We start from the raw sequence: 18,315 nt of genomic DNA, 5'->3' as shown, positions 1-18,315 counted from the left end.
TGGTGGTGTGAAAGTTCTCAGATCTTCTTAAATAACTTTAAAAAGGAGCCAGCTGTTAAATTGATGAAATGAGGAAGTGAAGTGTTCTTCTTTGAAGAGAATTCTGTGCCCTGCTTCAAGAGTGTTGAGAGCTACAATGGCTTCAAAATACATGAAAATTGCTCACCTGAAATCAAACAGCTGCAGGTAATGCATGGAGTACGTAGAACAGTACAGCACAGGAACAGGCTCTTTGTCCCACAATGTTGTGCCAAGCCAGCTAAAAAAACTAATCAAAAATACCCAAACATCCATATACCTGTACAAACATCCAAAAGCCTCTAACACCCTACCAAGCAGTGCAGTCCAGCCATCTACCATTCTCTGAGTAAAAAAAAAACTTGTGCCTCACATCTCCTTTGAACCTACCCCCTTTTGCCCTCAATGCATAGCAGGTGGTATTAGACATTTCAACCCTGGGAAACATACTCCCCGTCTATCTACGCCTCTCATAATCTTATAAACCTCTATCAGATCTCCCTTCATCCTCTGCCATTCCAGAGAAAACAGCCAAGGTTTATCCAGCCTCTCATGATAGCACATGCCCTCTAAGCCAGGCAGCATCCTGATACCCCATCTTCTGTACACATCCTTGTAGTGGGGCGACTAGATCCATATGCAAAACACCAGATGTGGCCTGACCAGAATTTTATAAAGTTGCAACATAGTGTCTTGACTTTTGAACTCCATGCCTTGACAAATAAAGGCAAGCATTCCATAAGCCGCCTTAACCACCTTATGGACCTGTGTAGCCATTTTCAAGGAGCTATGAACTTGATGGCAAGATCTCTCTGCTCAGCAACACTTTAGGATCTTGCCCCTTAACAGTGTACTGTCTCCTTGCATGTGTTGTACCAGGGTGCCACACCTCACATTTAGGTTAAACTCCATCTGCCATTTCCATGGTCTCACTACTTGATTCCCTCTATTCCATAGATTTCATGCCAGCTTCCTTAGTAAATACAGACGCAAAAAACCTTAAGATCTCCCCCATTTCCTTTGGTTCCGCACAAAGCCGACCACTCTGATCTTCAAGAGGACCAATTTTATCCCTTACAATCCTTTTGCTCTTAATATACTTGTAAAAGCTCTTTGGATTATCCTTCACTTTGACTGCCAAGGCAACCTCATGTCTTCTTTTTGCCCTCCTGATTTCTTTCTTAAGTATTTTCTTGCACTTCTTATACTCCTCAAGCACCTGATTTACCCCCTGTTTCCTGTACATTTCATACAACTCCCTCTTCTTCTTTATCAGAGTTGCAATATCCCTTGAGAACCAAGGTTCCTTATTCCTATTCAATTTGCCTTTAATCCTGACAGGAACATACAAACTCTGCACTCTCAAAATTTCCCCTTTGAAGGCTTCCCACCTACCAATCACATCTTTGCCAGAGAACAACCTGTCCCAATCCACGCTTTTTAGATCCTTTCTCATTTCTTCAAATTTGGCCGCCTTCCAGTTCAGAACCTCAACCCTAGGACCAGATCTATCCTTGTCCATGATCAAATTGAAACTAATGGCGTTATGATCACTGGAACTAAAGTGCTCCCCTACACAGACTTCCGTCACTTGCCCTAATTCGTTTCCTAACAGGAGATCCAATATTGCATCCCCTCTAGTTGGTCCCTCTATATATTGATTTAGAAAACTTTCCTGAACACATTTTACAAACTCTAAACCATCTAGACCCTTAACAGTATGAGAGTCCCAATCAATGTAAGGAATATTAAGATCCCCTACCACCACAACTTTATGTTTCCTGCAGTTGCCTGCTATCTCTCTGCAGATTTGCTCTTCCAAGTCTCGTTGACTATTGGGTGGTCTGTAATACAATCCCACTAATGTGGCCATACCTTTCCTGTTTCTCAGCGCCACCCATAAGAACTCAGTAGACAAGCCCTCTAATCTGTCCTGCCTGAGCACTGCTGTAATATTTTCCCTAACAAGCAATGCTACTCCCCCACCTTTCATTCCTCTGCCTCGATCACATCTGAAACATCGGAACCCTGAAATATTAAGCTGCCAGTCCTGCCCCTCCTGTAGCCAAGTTTCACTAATTGCTACAACATCATTATTCCACGTGTCAATCCACGCCAGGTATAGATACATAAATGTTAAAATATCTGTACCTACCATCTCAGGCTGTGCATTCCAGACTGCAACCACTCTCTGCATGAATATTTCCTATAGTCTCTAAATATTTTACTCCTTACCTTAAACTTAAGGATTTTTTTTTAAAGTTTTGGGTATCTCCATTAAAGGGAAAAGGTCCTCATTAACACTCCAGGTATTGCCCTCAGTGTTATATACCTCTATCAGCCTCCTCCACTCACAGGAAAGCAAACACAGTCTATCCACTCTGATAACTGAAATATTCCATCCCAGGGTGCATAAGGGAGTCCCAGGATTGGTGACTCCCTTATGCGCCCTCTCCAGTGTGCGGCCTCTCCAGTGTGCACCCTCTCCAGTGTGCGCCCTCTCCAGTGCATTTATGTCCTTCTGAAAGTCTGGAGGCTACAACTGCACATAGAATTCCAGCTGCGATTTAACTAAAGTTTTACTGTTGAACCACTTTCTCCATGTTCTTGTACTATATGCCCTGGTGATAAAGGCCAGAATCTGGTATACAGCCTTTACCATCTTATCCACCTGTGCTGCCACCTTTAGGATCTCTAAACTTGTACGCCAAGGTTCCACAGTTCTGCAATATTCTTTGAGGCCCTTCCATTCATGATTTATGTTCGACTTATTAGACACCCTCCCCCCCAAAAAAATGACTTCACACTTACCAGGATTAAATTCCATCTGCCTTTGCATACTTAAGCTACCAGTTGATCAATATCATTCTATAGCTGAAGACCACCTCTCTCTCTATTACCAATTTCTGTATCATCTCTAATCTTATTTAATTATATCTCTTATATGCATTTAATGACCTGGATATAAATACAAGAAATAGTAAGTACCCTGATACTGAACCCTCTGGTTCACTGCAGATCATAGATTTCAATCACAAGACAAGCCATCCACCATCATCTTCTGTCTTATTTCCTAAATCAATTTAATTTGCCCTAGATCAAACTGAATATTTTAATGGCTTCATTAAAGACCATGCAGACTGCATTAATCACACTGCCCTCATCAATGTATATTGTTACTTCAAAAAGCATATTCAAATTGAACATTGACTTCTCTAACTTCCGCTAATGCCCCACCTCCCCCTCGTACCCCATCCATTATTTATTTATATACAAACGTTCTTTCTCTCTCTCTCCTTTTTCTCCCTCTGTCCCTCTCACTATATCCCTTGCCCATCCTCTGGGTTTCCCCTCCCTCCCCCTTTTCTTTCTCCCTGGGCCTCCTGTCCCATGATCCTCTCGTATCCCTTTTGCCAATCAACTGTCCAGCTCTTGGCTCTAACCCTCCCCCTCCCCCTCCCACTTTCAAATCTCTCACTAGCTCTTCCTTCAGTTAGTCCTGACGAAGGGTCTCGGCCCGAAACGTCGACTGTACCTCTTCCTAGAGATACTGCCTGGCCTGCTGCGTTCACCAGCAACTTTGATGTGTGTTGTTCAAATTGTTCAGACAAGATTCCCACCCCCCCCCCAATAAGGGCTTGATCATTCCTGATCAATCCCTGCTTTTCCAAATGTAGATTAATCCTGCCCTTTGGATTTCCCTAAAGTACTTCAGATTCAGATCAGTTTATTGGCCAATACACCTGGACGCAATGGAGTTTCTTACTCACATGAATCTCAAAAGGTAAACAGTGTAAATGGTAACCCTAAGCACAGACACAACTGCAAAACAACAGAATGGTGCAAAGATTGCAGTGTAATCTGAAATAGTGCAGAAAGAAATGACAATAACAGAATAACCAAAAGAAAAGAAGTTGTTCTTAACTCTGACCATCTGGGCTTTCAAGCTCCTATATCTTCTGCCAGAAAGGAGAAGAGAGAAAATGGAGTGATGGGGCTGTCAGGCATCCTTGATGATACGGTTAGCCTTCCTGAAGCAAAGCAGCATGAAGATGAACTGGATGGAAGGAAGTGATGTACCTGTGATGGAATGGGCAGTGCCTAACACTGCACCTTCCATCTGCACAAGTTGCCAATGAAAGATATTTTCAAAGCATCATTAAGTAACATCTTACTCAAAGACTATGAGGGATTGAAAGGCAATCATCAAGAATCACTGAACTGTGAAGCACAGAGGAGGACCACTTGGTTCATAAGAATATAAGAAATAGGAGCAGGAGTCGGCCATCTGGCCTGTCACGCCTGTTTTGCCATTCAATAAGATCATGGCTGATCTGACCATGGACTCATCTCCACCCACCTGCCTTTTCCTCATAACGCTTAATTCCCTACTACTTAAAAATCTACCCAATCCTTGTCTTACATTTACTTACTGAGGTAGCTTCACTGCTTTTTTTTGGGCAGAGTACTCCACAAATTCATCACTCTCTGGGAGATGCGGTTCCTCCTAAATCTACTCTCCCGAATCTTGAGGCTATGTCCCTAGTTCTAGCTCTCACCCATCAGTGGAAACAACTTCCCTGCCTCTATCTTATCTATCCCTTTCATGATTTTATGTTTCTATAAGATCTCCTCTCATTCATCCATCTCTCCTTTATCTATTTTCCCTCTTGGTGACAACCTTGCAAACATTGGCACTTCAAGCTTTGACCTTAAGTAATTTTAAATATGATGTATGCTTCTGCCTCACCACTCCTTCAGGTTCCCTTTTAGAGGAACAAACTTGTAAAGTGATGGCAGACTGTTGCAAGAAACATAAGATTCACTGGGAACCCCATACTATGAAAGGTTTACATGGGATAGAATTTGTCAAATGAGTTCAGGGAAGTTTCCTTCATCAGTACATAGAAATCCCAACGACAGAGTGTGCGATACTGGATCTACTGCTCGGGAACGAGACAGAGCAGATGACAGAAGTTTGTGTAGGAGAACACATTGCACCCAGTGATCACAATTCCACTAGCTTCAAAATAAATATGCAAACAGATAGGTCTGGTTCATGTGTTGAGATTCCAATTGGAGAATTGGAGTCAGAGCAAGGCCAATTTTGATGGTATCAGAAATGATCAGGCAAGTGTGGATTGGGACTAGCTGTTTCCTGCCAAAGGTGTACTTGATAAGTGGAAGGTCTTCAAAAACAAAATTTTGAGAATACAGAGCTTGTAAGTGCCTGTAGAATAAAAGGTAAAGATAACAAGTGTCGGGAACCCTGGTTAAAAGAAAAAAGGAAGTGTGTTGCAAGTATAAGCAGGTAGGAACAAATGAGGTGCTTAAAGAGTACTGTATAAGAAATGCAAGGGAACACTTAAGAAAGAAATCAGGAGGGCTAAAAGAAAGCATGGAGTTGCTCTAGCAGACAAGGTGAAGGAGAATCCTAGGGATTCTACAGATGTTAATAGCAAAAGGATTGCAAGGGATAAAATTGGTCCTCTGGATGACCAGAATGGTAATCCATTTGTAGGGCCAAAACAGATGTGGGAGATCTTAAATGAATTCATTTCATCAGTATGTACTCAGGAGACTGACACAGAGTATATAGAAATGAGACAAAGCAACATTAACTTCATGGACAACAAACAAAAGGAATTCTGCAGATGCTGGAAATTCAAGCAACATACATCAAAGTTGCTGGTGAACGCAGCAGGCCCTTTTACTTACACATACCCTTACACTTCCTCCCTTACCACCATTCAGGGCCCCAAACAGTCCTTCCAGGTGAGGCATCACTTCACCTGTGAGTCGACTGGGGTGATATACTGCGTCCGGTGCTCCCGATGTGGCCTTCTATATATTGGTGAGACCCGACGCAGACTGGGAGACCGCTTTGCTGAACATCTACGCTCTGTCCGCCAGAGAAAGCAGGATCTCCCAGTGGCCATGCATTTTAATTCCACATCCCATTCCCATTCTGACATGTCTATCCACGGCCTCCTCTACTGTAAGGATGAAGCCACACTCAGGTTGGAGGAACAACACCTTATATTCCGTCTGGGTAGCCTCCAACCTGATGGCATGAACATCGACTTCTCTAACTTCCGCTAAGGCCCCACCTCCCCCTCGTACCCCATCTGTTACTCATTTTTATGCACACATTCTTTCTCTCACTCTCCTTTTTCTCCCTCTGTCCCTCTGAATATACCTCTTGCCCATCCTCTGGGTCCCCTCCCTTGTCTTTCTTCCCTCCTGTCCCATGATCCTCTCGTATCCCCTTTTGCCTATCACCTGTCCAGCTCTTGGCTCCATCCCTCCCCCTCCTGTCTTCTCCTATCATTTTGGATCTCCCCCTCCCCCTCCAACTTTCAAATCCCTTACTCACTCTTCCTTCAGTTAGTCCTGACGAAGGGTCTCGGCCTGAAACGTCGACTGCGCCTCTTCCTATAGATGCTGCCTGGCCTGCTGCGTTCACCAGCAACTTTGATGTATATTAACTTCATGGACCCTGTACAGATTGCAGAGGCTGAATTGTTCGCTATGCTGAAGCAAGTCAGACCTGACAAGGTGTTCCCTCTGACCCTACTGGAGGTGTACAGAAATTTCCGGGACTTTAGCAGAGATGTTTAAATCATCCTTAATGACAGGTGAGGTACCAGAGGATTGGAGGATAACCAATATTGTTCCACTGTTTAAAAAAGCCTCTAAACAAAATCCAGGAAATTATAGGCTAGTGAGTCTGACATCAGTTGTGGGAAAGTTATTGGAAGTATTCTGAGGGACTGGATATAAAAGTATTTGGTTAGACATGTACTGATTAAGGGTAGTCAGCATGGCTTTGTGCATGGTAGGTCATGTCTAACTAATCTTATAGAGTTTTTCTAGGAAATTATTAGGAAAGTGGATGAAGGCAAGGCAGTGAATGTTGTCTACATGGACTTTAGCAAGGCATTTTACAAAGTCCCGCATGGGAGGTTGTCAAGAAGGTTCAGTCACTCAGCATTGAAGATGAGGTAGTAAATTGGATTAGACATCAGCTTTGTGGGAGAAGCCAGAGAGTGGTAGTAGAGGGTTGCCTCTCTGACTGGAGATCTGTGACTAGTGGAGTGTCGCGGGGATCAGTGCTGGGTCTGTTGTTTGTCATCTATATCAATGATCTGAATGACAATGTCGTTAACTGGATCAGCAAATTTGCGGATGGCACCAAGACTGTGGGTGTAGTGGATAGTGAGGAAGGCTATCATGGCTTGCAGAGAGATTTAGATCAGCTAGAAAAATAGGCTGAAAAATGTCAGATGGAATTTAATGTAGACAAGTGTGTGGTTTTGCACTTCAGTAGAACCAACCAGGATAGGTCTTACACAGTGAATGGTAGGGCACTGAGGAGTGTGGTAAAACAAATGGTAGAATACAGGTCCATAATTCATTGGAAGTGGTGTGACAGGTAGATAGGGTCGTAAAGAAACCTTACAGTACATTTGGCCTTCATAAATCAAAGTATTGAGTCCAGGAGATGGGATGTTATGTTGAAGTTGTGTAAGACATTGGTGAGACCTAATCTGGAGTATTGTGCACAATTTTAGTCACCTACCTACAGGAAAAATGTAAATAAGGTTGAAAGAGGACAGAGAAAATTTACAAGGATATTGACGGGACTGGAGGCCTGAATTATAAGAAAAGATTGAATAGGTGAGGGCTGTATTCTTTAGAATGTAGAAGACTGAGAGAAGATTTGATAGAGGTATACAAAATTATGAGGGGTATAGATAGGGTAAATGCAAGCAGGCTTTTTCCACTGAGGTTGGGTGGGACAACAACCAGAGGTCATGGGTTAAGGGTGAAAGGTGAAAAGTTTAAGGGGGACATGAGAGGAAACTTCTTCACTCATGAGAGTGTGGAATGAACTAGCAGTGTTAAGTGATGCATGCGAGCTTGATTTCAGCATTTAAGAGAAGCTTGGACAGGTACATGGAAAGTAGGGGTATGGAGGGCAATGGTCCCGGGGCAGCTCGATGAGCGTAGGCAGGTTAAATGGTTTCTGCATGGACTGGATGGGCCAAAGGGCCTGTTTCTGTGCTGAATTTTTGTATGACTATGTATAGAGTTCCGGCCCCTCACTGGATGAAAATTTCACTAATCACCTAACCTTCCTGCCAATTATTTTAACCAACCCTAAATGTCAACCTACCAACCAAAGTAGATGAGTTATTACTCTGAATCACTTTACATGCACCAGTTAGTTCTCCCTTCACCTCTGTAACAAGGTAATGAATACTTGCCATCTAATTATTTTGCAGGTAAAACCCTCCCAGCCCTGCAAATGCTCTGTTTTTTTGTACATTTCTCTCATATAATTACTTCCTTCCTTCAATTTCCAAAGCCACAGCTGAAAAAACTGGACTGTAGTCAGTAGTCCTTACATTACCTAAAAAGAAAAACTGAAGGAAATTTAAATTAGTTAAAAATGGGCTGGAGACTTTAACAAGATGAAGCTTTTAAATACCAAGGATCCAGTGATTTATAACCCAGAGTTTGAAAAGAGACGGCAATAGTTAGTGAAGGCATCTTTCAAAATCAAAAACTGGGCAGTAGAGACACAAGTGACAGCAGATGCTGGGGTCTGGAGCAGAAGGTAAATTGTTGGAGGAACTCAGCAGGTCCAGCAGTATCTGTTGATGCAGAGGTTGACCAATTCTTTGCATTAAGACCTTATATCAGGACCGTAGAGCAGAGATGTGAGTCAGTGGCTGGAAGATAATAGGTGAAAACAGATGAAGGAAGGGGTGTTGAGATAGAGGCCAGTGGGAAACATAGGAAAATGGAGACAGGTGGAGAGGAGAGGTGGAAGGGTAGAGGCTGAGGTTGGTAGATGGTAGATGAACCAGATAAGGGAGGGATGATAGACAGATAGAACTAGTAGGGGAGAGGACAGGAAAGGTAAGCCAAGGTCAAGAAAGATAGATAGAATCTGGCTAAGCATCCTGGTTAGCAAGGATAGGATGGAGCAAATGGTCATTGTCTGTGTTTTAAATTCCAAAGGTCCTTGCTGAACTAATCCATGTCTTTCATTAAAATGGTTTTGGGGAATTACAGAAAAACGTAGGAGACAGATTTTTGCATGGTTTGTGCAGATTGGGGGAGAATAAATGTAGCTCTACTTTTTAAGAAAGTAGGGAGAGATACAAGGGCGAATCACTGACTAGTTAGCCTAGCGTCATCAGCAGAAAAAATGCAGGGAACTCTAACTGCAGAACATCAGCAAATGAATAATCAGATGGAACAGAGTATGGAGTGGGAAGGGGAAATGACTATTGGAATTCTTTGAGGATGTGATACATGGAGTAAGTAAGGAGGAGCCAGCAAGTGTGGTCTGTTTAGGTCTGAAGAAAGTTTCTGGAGGTCAACAAGGTTGGAGCACATGAAATCATGTATAAGGTACTGAAAAAGTCTGAGAATTGGTTACTGGACAGAGTGCTAGTAGTGGGTACAAACAGGTCCTTGGCTGCGTTTTAAATGAACCCAATGACTGGACCTTGACACCACTTAAGGAGTAGAGAATCCCAATGATGCTTCACACTCTGAATGAAGAAGACACTCATCATTCCAGTTCTCAGTGCCTCTAGACCAGGAAACAGTGCTTAGCCCCAGCTATTACAAAGCAGAAAAGCAGAGTATTTTCTGGACAATGACAGACAGTGAAATATTGTTGTTCGAAGGGATCTAAGTGGTCCTGTACACAAGTCACTGCCAGCCAATGCACAAATGCAGCAAACAATCGGGAAGGCAAATAGTATTTAACGAAAGGGTATGTGTACAAGAGTATTATATCATGTGACTACACCTGGGGTTTTCTGCATGTTTTGGTCACCTTACCGAACAAACAATATACTTGCCATAGAGGGTGTATAACAGCCATTGACCAGACTGATTCCTTGGGTGGTGGACTGCCATATAAGGAGGATTGAGGAGATGAGGTCGATACTCTCCAGAGTTTAGATCAATGAGAAGAAATCTCCCATTATCGGGCTTGACAGCCTGGATATCGGGTGCTCTCAGTCTTATATCAAGAGCAAGGAGGCATTTGGACCAAAGATGCAGAGAAATTTCTTTACACAGAGACTGGATGAATTAAGAGTGGAGAGTGGAGAGTTCATTCAAATACTGATAGTTTCTGGGTATTAGGGGATATGGAGACTGTGCAGGAAAATGGTTCTCAGGGATAGGCTGCATCTGAAGTTTGCATTCAATTCTGGTCACTCCATTATCGGAGGGACACTGAGGCTTTGGAAAGGGTGCAGAAGATGTTTATGGGGATGCTGCCTGGATTAGAGATCATCTGCTGTTATAGGAGACCGAACAAACAAGGGTTGCTTCCTATGCAGTGTCAGAAGTTGAGGGGAGACCTGGTGAATTTAGAAAGTTATGATTGACATAGATATAGTAGAAGTTGGTATCTTTTTCTCAGGTTTGAGATGTCTAACTCTACAGGACATGCACTTAAGGTAAAGGAGGTATTTCAAAGGAGGTGTATGGAGCAAGGTTTGTTACATCGAGGATGTTGGAAGAGGTGCTTCGGGTGATAGTGGAGGCAGACACAATACAGGCATTTAAGAGACTCTTTGATAAGCACAAATATATGCAGGGATCGGAGGGATGGGACTGCAATAATATTTGATTAGATGTCATTAGCTTAATTAGTTTAGCACAGCATTGTGGGTCAAAGGACCTGTTCCTGTGTTCTATGGTATTGGAGTAGTCAATCGGCTTTGATCTTGAGGAGTCTTGAAGAGCTGAGTTGGCACCTCCAGTTCCTAATTGCATTCAATTGATATTCTGGGCCTCATTAAATAAAGGAAAGTTATCTCTCTGGCACCTTTTCTACTGGTCCAGCCATATCTATGTACAGGGTGATCCTTCACTGGACGTTCAGTGTGACAATAGGTTCAGCCAGATAAGGGTCTGTGTAGGTGGAGGAGCTGTGGCCACACCTTGATCCAAAACGTCCATTTCCCTCCACAGCTGCAGAGTTCCTTCAGATTCCTTGTATCTCTTGTTTGGACATTTGCTGCAGGAAAAGGTGAAGACTCCTGTGGAATTGCTGATGTAGGTACAGAGAATTGGACACCCAAAACACCTTTCAAATCCACAATCTCCACCAGCTGCAAGGACAAGGGCAGCAAAAACGTGGGGATATCACCAACTGGAAGTTACCCTCCAGGCCGAACACCATCCTGACTTCAGTTGATGGTGTCTACTTGGATTTTCACAAGGCAACGCTCGTGAGGCTGCTTAACAAACTACAAGCCCATGGTATTACAGGGAAGCCCATGGATAAAGCAGTGGCTGATTGGAAGAGGCAAGGAGTGAAAAGAAAGGGAGCCTTTTCTGGCTGGTTCCCAGTCACGAGTGGTCCTCCACAGGAGTCTGTGTTGGGACCGATTCTTTTTGCGTTGTATGTCAATGATCTGGATGATGGAATTGATGGCTTTGTTGCAAAGTTTGCAGATGATACAAAGATAGGTGCAGGTGCAGGTAGTTTTGAGGAAGTAGAGAGGCAACAGAAGGACTTAAGCCTGATTTATACTTGTGCGTCAACTCGACACCGTAACATACGCAAGTTACCTACGCACGATGTGAACATTTATACTTGTGCGTTGGTGTGTCTGCGTCGCTCTGCAATTCGCGCACGTCACACATGCGCACACACCTGCCCGTGCAAGGCTTCATGGTCATGGTCATGGTCATGGTAGTCTTTCTCAGGGTAAACAAGAAGCGAGCGTCTTTTTTCGTAAAAGCAAAATGTGTCCTTCATAATTTCGGAGGTCTGTAAAGCTTTATGGAAAGCATTGCATTGGGGAGGTGCGCGTCGCAGCAATGCAGGCTCTCGCATAGGGTTCTGCGTCGGCTTTGCGTAGGGTTTGTGGCGACGCAGTACTTACAGCAACACGTTGACACAGAAGTATAAATCAGGCTTTAGACAGATTAGGAGAATGGGCAAAATATGGCAGATGTAATACAGTGTCGGGAAGTGTATGGTCTTGCACTTTGGTAGAAGAAATTAAAGGGTTGACTGTTCTCTAAATGGAGAGAAAATACAAAGGGACTTGGGAGTCCTTGTGCAGGATTCCCTAAAGATTAAATTGCAGGTTGAGTCTGTGGTGAGGAAGGCAAATGTGATGTTAGCATTCATTTCAAGCGGACTAGAATATAAAAGCAAGGATGTAATGTTGAGACTTTATAAAGCACTTGGAGATTTGTGAGCAGTTTTGGGCCCCTTATCTTCAAAGGAGGTTTACGAAAATGATTCCAGGATTGAATGGCTTGTTATATGAAGAGCATTTGATGGCTCTGGGCCTGTACGCATCGTAATTCAAAAGAATGAGGGGTGACCTCATTGAGACCTATCGAATGGTGAAAGGCCTTGATAGACTGGATGTGGAGTGGATGTTTTCTATGGTGTGAGTGTTTAAGACCAGAGGGTACAGCTCAGAATAGAGGGGCATCCTTTTAGAAAGGAGATGAGGAGGAATTTCTTTAGCCAGAGAGTGGGTGAATCTGTGGAATTCATTGCCACTGGCAGCTGTAAAGGCCAAATTTTCATGAATATTTAAGGAAGAGGTTGATAGATTCTTGATTGGTCAGGGCACGAAGGGATATGGGGAGAAGGCAGGAGATTGGGGCTGAGAGGGAAAATGGATTAACCATGATAAAATGGAACAGACTCGATGGGCCAGATGGCCTAATTCTATTCCTATATCTCATGGTTTTATAAAAATGATGTAAGTGAGTAGGTTAGGATCAGGAAGGTGTTAAAGTGGCAGAAGGTTTGATATCAAAGGTCTTACGGATGTGAGTGGGAAGAGACTGGACAAGGGAAAGAATAAACAGGACAAGGGAAAGAATAAACAGGCTGAAACTACAGGTCCACCTGGCCGGTCCTACTGGTCCTTGGAGAGACAATAGAAACTGCTCACTGTGACTGGGCAGGGAAAATGTGCCAAGGAAATTGGGTCAGTGTCTGGGAAACAATGGTTTATAGGGAAGAACAAGGAGCAACTGAGTGCTAACGTTTGGCTTCACTGCGATACAGGTCAGTTTGCCAAACCACTACAGCAACTTCCATGTCGGTTCAGTGACAGTTTTGGGACAGTGTAAAAATTGCAGATAGCAATGGGTAGATGTAGAAAGAGAAATGGGTCCAAGGACATTGGCCAAAGGATGGGGCAAGGGGCTGAGGGCAGTGGAAGGAGAACTCAAAATCCTATAGTCAGGATATCGGGAAATGAATCTGACCAGGATCACAGGGGGCAAGATTGAATGGTGAGAGTGTAAGAAAGAGACAGGCCAGGGTGGGAACTGAAGCCAGAGCAAAGTGAAAATGGGTGAGAGATCAGGAGGTGTGGACGTGATCCTCAACACCTGAAAGAAAAGAAAAAGACATCTTCTGTTGAAGGAGCAGATATGGTGAAGGATGAAGTGAAAATGACATGGAGCTGCAGTGGGTCGCTGTTGTTGGACGGAAACCCCAAGCTGGCATGGTACAGATCACAAACAATGGTTCCAGTGATAAGATTTTGTCTTAATTAAGCAACTTCCTCCCTTTCAACAGTTGGTAAACTGCTTCAACATTTTCTCATTTTGTTTATCAAATCTAATATTTCATACTCCTGAAGAAAGATAATCTCAACCTTTTATGTTTTTATAGAATTTCAGAATGTTTTTGTTTTCATCATGCTCCTCTGCTTGGTTTCCTATTTTCAGTTCCCTTTGACCCCTCTACTCATTATACAGTACTCCTTGGGACCCCTGCAACTCTCCCTCAGTTCAAACTGCAACTGAATTGCTGTAAGAGGTTTCAGTTTATCAACAGACCGAAGCTTCAAATTTATTATCGCTGGCACGTGTCATGAAATTTGTTAACTTAACAGCAGCAGTTCAACGCAATACATAGAGGGGAAAAAATAATAAATAAATCAATCAACTACAGTATACATATGTATTGAATAGACTAAAAATTCTGCAAAAATAGGGATAATATATATTTAAAAAGTGAGGTAGTCTCCAAGGGTTCAATGTCCATTTAGGAATTGGATGGCAGAGGGGAAGAAGCTGTTCCTGAATCGCTGAGTGTGTGCCTTCAGGCTTCTGTACCTCCTACCTGATGGTAACAGTGAGAAAAGGACATGCCCTGGGTGCTGGAGGTCCTTAATAATGGATCTGCCTTTCTGAGACACCACTCCCTGAAGATGTCCTGGGTACTTTGTAGGCTAGTACCCAAAATGGAGCTGACTAGATTTACAACCCTCTGCAGCTTCTTTCGGTCCTGTGGAGTAGCCCCTCCATACCAGACAGTGATGCAGCCTGTCAGAATGCTCTCCATGGTACAACTATAGAAGTTTTTGAGTGTTTTTGTTGACATACCAAATCTCTTCAAACTCCCAATAAAGTATAGCCACTGTCTTGCCGCCTTTATAACTACATCGATATGTTGGGACCAGGTTAGATCCTCAGAGATCTTGACACCCAAAAACTTGAAGCTGCTGACTCTCTCCACTTCTGATCCCTCTGTGAGGATTGGTACGTGCTCATTCGTCTTACCCTTCCTGAAGTCCACAATCAGCTCTTCCGTCTTACTGACGTTGCTGCGGCACCATTCCACTAGTTGGCATATCTCGCTCCTGTACGGCCTTCGTCATCATCTGAGATTCTACCAACAATGGTCACTACTCAACAATGCCTAGTCACACAGTCATGGGTATAGAAAGAGTAGAGCAGTGGACTGAGCACACTCCCCTGAGGTGCACCAGAGTTGATCATCAGCAAGGCGGAGATGTTATCACCAATCCACACAGATTGTGGTCTTCCGGTTAAGGAAGTTGAGGATCCAATTGCAGAGGGATCTTTAAGTTGCGTATCTTCACTGAGAAATTCTAATTTGACTGCTCCTTCATCAGTGAGGTGAGTCCTATTCCAGCAAACCTGTTAGAATCATGATTAGATTTTTTTTTGTTTGACGCGATGGAGAGCTGGAAGTTTTGATGGCTTTTGCAACATGGAGATGAACTACAAATTTTCCATGAGCAGAAGCAATGGGTGATAACCTTGTGGATCAGACTGCATATCCTTTCCATAGCCTGCCTATTTGCTAGTCAACTTATTCCAATAGGAGACCTGAATAGTCAGGTGTCCAAATTAAAGTCACCCCCAGACACAGCCAGCTATGTCAATAATTTAGTGTAAGTAGATACAGTACCTGATTGTTGTATGTGGTACCTTAAAGGGACTGTGCATTGTGTGATGCCATGATTCCAGCTGAAAGGTTTTGTAAATTAAAGTAATTTTTAAAAAGTGAGAGAACCAATAAGCATAATAGAAAGTTCAGACAAGACTCAGCAGGTCAGGCGGCATCCTTGGAGAGAGAAAAACAGAGTTAATGTTTCAGGTCATTGACCTCTCACTATGAAGATGATGAGTTCCTGTGGAAGGGTCTCAGCCTGAAATGTTGACTCTTTTCCAGAGATGCTGCCTGGCCTGCTGAGTTCCTCTAGCAGTTTGTATCTGTTGCTTGGATTTCCTGCATCTGCAGATTTTCTCGTGTTTGAGACCTTTCATCAAACCTGAATTTTCCTTTGATGCCAAAAATAATGAATTCACCCATACCAGGAACTCCTGAATCACTCTCTGGTGAAGCTCTATTTTCAGGACTTAATGATTTAGTTAGCAAACGTATCTATTTGTCCCAGAAGCGTAAACAAATAACATCCCAGAAATAGCTGTAAACCAGGAACTCAGAAAATAACAAGAGGTAAGGCTGAGTAGATTGGAGGAACACTAGGCTGCTGACTCGGAGTCTTCACAGACTTCATCCCAGTGACTTAAGAACGATAATTTCCAGTCTTGAGGGCTTTCAGCCCTACACAGCCGCTTCAACCTTCTGCCCAAGACTGCCCCACCAAACTCACTTCTTCCTGTTTCACTCCATCCTTTCACCTGATGTTCAGTCCATTCCTTCTTCTACCTCTGATACCTTTGATGCTGTCCACCTCATTTTGACTTTTGGTGCCAAGCAAGCTCACCTCTAACATGGATTTTCAGTGGAATGTCTGGAGAACTACGTACAGTATAGGAAGCAGAACATTCAACAGACCAACATCTGGTGTGGAAAGGGTTGCTTTATGAGGAAGGGTGGACAGATTGGAATTGTATCTGCTGAATGGCGAGAGGAACTAGATTGAAATGCTGTGAAATCCTGAGGATGGACATGGTGAAGATGTGGAACAATTCAGCATGGGTTTTTGACATGTCCATCCACAGCTTCCTCTACTGTCGCGATGAAACCACACTCAGATTGGAGGAGCGACACCTTATATCGATTTCTCAAACTTTGGTAATTTCCCACTCCACTTCTCTATTGCCCATTCCCATTTCTCTCTCTCACCTTATGTCCTTGTCTGCCCATCTGGTTCTCCTCCCCTTTCTTCTTTCTTCCATTCCTATCTGTCCACTCCTATTAGACTCCCCCTTTTTCAGTCCTGTATCTCTTTCGCCAGTTAACTTCCCAGCTCTTTACTTCATCACCCCTCCCCTCCCCACCCGGTTTCATCTGTCACCTTGTGTTTCTCCCCCCTGTCCCCTCATTTTTCTCCAGTTCTGCCGAAGGGTCTCAGCCCGAAACGCCGACTGTACTCTTTTCCATAGATGCTGCCCAGCCTGCTGAGTTCCTCCAGCATTTTGTGTGTGTGTTGCTCGGATTTCCAGCGTCTGCAGATGTTCCTTTGTTTGTGATAGGATCGGGGTTTACTGTTTAACAGTAGGAGGTCACCCACTGAAGATGGAGATGAGGCAATTTCTTTTCTCTCTGAGGGTTAATATAACTGAAGGGCGGTGGATGCAGAGTTTTGGAGTTGGATATTTGATGAGGAAGAGGTTGTAGTTGAAGTTATCTTGGTTCTTGGTTCTTGATCCTCCAAAATATTCCGCATGGAACTTAAACTGGAGGTGGCGGAGGGTGGACTTAAGAAGGAGATTTTTGAAGAAGAAAAGCTGCCTTAAATTTAATTGGGTTTGGTTGTGTGACTATGGTAGGATGAAGATTATTCCATGCTTTAATTGTGTGGGGGAAAAGTGAACCGCTATACACATCTGACTTGGTAGTTAGTATTTCAAATTGAGTTGAGTGTAAACAACAGGAATTCTGCAGATGCTGGGAATTCAAGCAACATACATCAAAGTTGCTGGTGAACGCAGCAGGCCAAGCAGCATCTATAGGAAGAGGCGCAGTCGACGTTTCAGGCCGAGACCCTTCGTCAGGACTAACTGAAGGAAGAGTGAGTAAGGGATTTGAAAGCTGGAGGGGGAGGGGGAGATGCAAAATGATAGGAGAAGACAGGAGGGGGAGGGATAGAGCCGAGAGCTGGACAGGTGATAGGCAAAAGGGAATACGAGAGGATCATGGGACAGGAGGCCTAGGGAGAAAGACGGGGGGGGTGACCCAGAGGATGGGCAAGAGGTATATTCAGAGGGACAGAGGGAGAAAAAGGAGAGTGAGAGAAAGAATGTGTGCATAAAAATGAGTAACAGCTGGGGTACGAGGGGGAGGTGGGGCCTAGCAGAAGTTAGAGAAGTCAATGTTCATGCCATCAGGTTGGAGGCTACCCAGACGGAATATAAGGTGTTGTTCCTCCAACCTGAGTGTGGCTTCATCTTTACAGTAGAGGAGGCCGTGGATAGACATGTCAGAATGGGAATGGAATGAGTTGAGTGCCCTCTTCTGCTCCTAATAGGTTTGGGTTTGATGTGGGATTGGCAGTCTATGTCGAGCTGACCATTTAACATTTTGTAAAAACAGGACAGGCGGAGCTTCACGTCTGTCTTGGAGAGAGTTCCACTTTAATGATTTAAAAGTTGAGTAACACTCGCTTCTCTTTCATAGGTATTCGTGACAAATCGGGCTGCCTGTCTTTGGACTCGCTCGATGGAAGTAGTGTTTTTGTTTGTGTATGGGTCCCATGCAGCAACTGCATATTCCAAATGTGGCCTAACAATGGTGAGGTACAACTTCTCCTTAACTGAAGCTGAACAATGATGAAAATTGCATCTCAAAAAATTTAGGACTCCTGTGCATGATGTGTCTGACTATTCCAGCGTACATCATTCTGGATTTTGATACCAAGATACTTGATCTGTTTGGTTTATTCAAGGGTGACACCGAGGATTTTATATGATGTTTTACCTGGTAACACGCATGGTTTCACATTTAGAAGAATTGAACTGCATGCCCCGTTGTTGTGACCACTCCACCTTACC

The sequence above is a fragment of the Mobula hypostoma genome, chromosome 1 (genome assembly GCF_963921235.1).
Source record: "Mobula hypostoma chromosome 1, sMobHyp1.1, whole genome shotgun sequence".
Taxonomy (NCBI): domain Eukaryota; kingdom Metazoa; phylum Chordata; class Chondrichthyes; order Myliobatiformes; family Myliobatidae; genus Mobula; species Mobula hypostoma.
Note: the sequence above shows the minus strand (reverse complement) of the source record.